The sequence below is a fragment of the Microcaecilia unicolor genome, chromosome 5 (assembly GCF_901765095.1).
Source record: "Microcaecilia unicolor chromosome 5, aMicUni1.1, whole genome shotgun sequence".
In the NCBI taxonomy this organism is placed as follows: domain Eukaryota; kingdom Metazoa; phylum Chordata; class Amphibia; order Gymnophiona; family Siphonopidae; genus Microcaecilia; species Microcaecilia unicolor.
Window position 1 is genome coordinate 164060234 of NC_044035.1, and position 2751 is coordinate 164062984.

Sequence of the window (2751 nt, forward strand, 5' to 3'; positions counted from 1 at the left end):
CACGTCCTCTGCTGATCCCGCACGCTACTGCCCTCTGTAGGCCCCAGGGTGAATCGCTGCGGCTGGGTGGCTTCAGAAGCTCCGTCCCCTCCTAGTGTGTGCGTTAACCAGTATGTTGATGGGGGATTGTTTTGTTTACCCTCCCCCCCCCCCACAAATAAACACGAGGGCCATAAGTCACTCACATAAGTCATACAGGTTCAGACCAATGGTCCATCTAAACCGGTATCCTGCTTCCAACAGTGGCCAATCCAGGCCACAAGTACCTGGCAGAAACCCAATTAGTAGCAACATTCCATGCTACCATTCATGTTTCTTTTTTAGATAAGGTTCTTGCTCTTTGAGTAATGTGACGGTTTAAAAGTAAGGTAGTGGTAGTAGAGTAGGGCAGGATTAATTCTTTAGTGGGCCCTAGGGAACCAAGAGTATTCCACTTCCCCCTAGTAATATAAATGAGTTTTATGGCAGAGGAAGAAGCAGCAATTAAGAAATAAAGGCTCACCAATTCTTGCCAACTATGGACAGAGATGACTGTTCTTAGCCATTCCCTTTCCTCGCCTTTCTGCCAGCATCTGATTTTTACCAGACTAGATATCGTCTTGGAAACCATTGAAACTACACATTTCAGAAAGCTTTTTCTAGGTGGTTGTGCCCTAGGCATAAGCTAGTTTGCCTGTGCCTTAATCCTACTCTGTGCAGCAGAAACATAAATTAAATAATGTCTACAGGGGTATTTCCAGGGCTGCTGTTAGAGATATGCTGAGGCCCAGGGCAGGTCTCAAATTGGAATTTGCTTTCTTTAGCTTAAAAAGAGCTGCCTTGATTACACTCCCTAAAGTGGGCTCTAGGTGTTCCAGTTGAATTCAAGACAAGAAGGCAGCAGGAGCAGGGAGACTTACTGTAGCAGGGGCATAAGATGCTAAGGGAGCAGTTTTCAAGGCTTTTATCCAGATAAAATAGCTTGTCTGAAAATTGTCCTCCTCAAATATAGCCAAGTGGGTTTCATTGTGTGCATTAGCCTTGGCAGAAACAGACATTTTTGTGGATTTTCTAACACAGTTGCAGTATTCTTTGCGGTATTCTTTGTTGCCTGCAGAAATGGGTACAAACTACATGGAAGCCTTTTAAAATGCATAACTGAAATGAGTGAAATTTTTTATAAAGTACACTTGTTAAAACAACTCTCATACCCCTCTTTTACAAAGCCACACTGTAATGCTGACACAGCCCATTCACTTTGAATGGGCTGTGTTGGCATTACTGCACCGGCAGCTGCTAGCATGGCTTTGCAAAAGGAGGTGGGATAGTTTGGAAAAATGCAAATTGCTTGAAGAATACCTAATAAAAATGTGCCTGGGAACTCTGGGGTATTGCTTACCATGGGATTAGCAGTGCGGGAGAGCAATTTATTTATGGGTCCTTTTAATAAGCTGCGGTAAGAAGTGGCCATAGTGCTCCTTTACATGGATTTTTCCCATACACTAAAGTTATTTTTACTGCAGCAGTAAAATGGCTGATTTTTCAATTGTTTTAATTAATGGCCATGTGCTAATGTTGCCATTAGCATTTTGCCATTAAAAAATATTACCACATCTATTTTGTAGGTGATAAGGGATCATGTTGTAAATGTAGATACACTAATTGATTAACACAGACGCCCACTCCATGCTAAAAAAAAATTTTAGCTTGTGATTTGTGCACGCAGATTGGGAGATTACTGCAGGATGCCTGCGCATGTCCCACGGTAAACCATTTTAAGCCACAGTAAGCATGCGATAGCCAGGGGTAGATTGGCAGTGATCTGGGCCCCTGGGCAGAAAAACTCATTGGAGCGGCCCTTGCCGCCGCTGCCCCCACCTTTGTTTCCAGCATCCCCCCACCCCTGAAACTACAGCTGCCTGGGCCTTCCTTGAAGAGCCCTAGTGGTCTAATAGCCTCTTCGGGGGTAGAAAAGAACCCTACTCTTTCCTGCCCGCTGCTGCTTCTTTTTAATGGCTGCCGAGGCTTCCTGTGGCAGCCATTTTGAAGAAAGAGTGGGCTTTACTGCCCCGAAGAGGCCACTAGACCATCAGGGCTCTTCAAAGAAGGCCCAGGGATGACCCACTGAGGCTTGGGGAGGGCAGGGAGGAGAGATGCACTGGGTTCCCCAGAACCCCTGGGCCCTCGGGCACTGCCCAGATGCCTGTATGGTCAGTCTGCCCCTGGTGGTAATGCTTACTGTAGCTTAGTAAAAGGATATCTTAGTATTTTCTGTTATGCACAATAATGTCAGAAAACATTGTAGTGCTTATGCATGTACCTACAAGGATGGGTCTCTGGCTGAGTTCTTAAGTTCCTACCCAAAAAGGGATTGTGGAAATGGATAGTTATAGAGCAATTGAGGTTTAAAGATTTTACTAATTACCACATTTTCCACAGCTCTGGGCAGCACAACACTCCCTAACTCTAAATGCTAAATGCATGTAGTTTTCACTACATGCAAATACTAAATACAAGTGTAGAGATCCCGGGGTTCTGTTCCATTCAGGAGCACAGAGGCCTCTTATGGCTCTACTAAGAACACTGTACATTGACTCTTACATACCCCCACTGCTTCTGGAACAAGGGATTGACTCTTTTTGCCATGATGAGTGGTAGGAGGCGACACCTCTCAGAGGGAAATTGTATTGGTATAAATGCCCAGACCAGTTTCAATGTCTTTGTTTTTGCTCCTGCTTCCCTGGACACTGCACCATTACTTCGAAACACCAA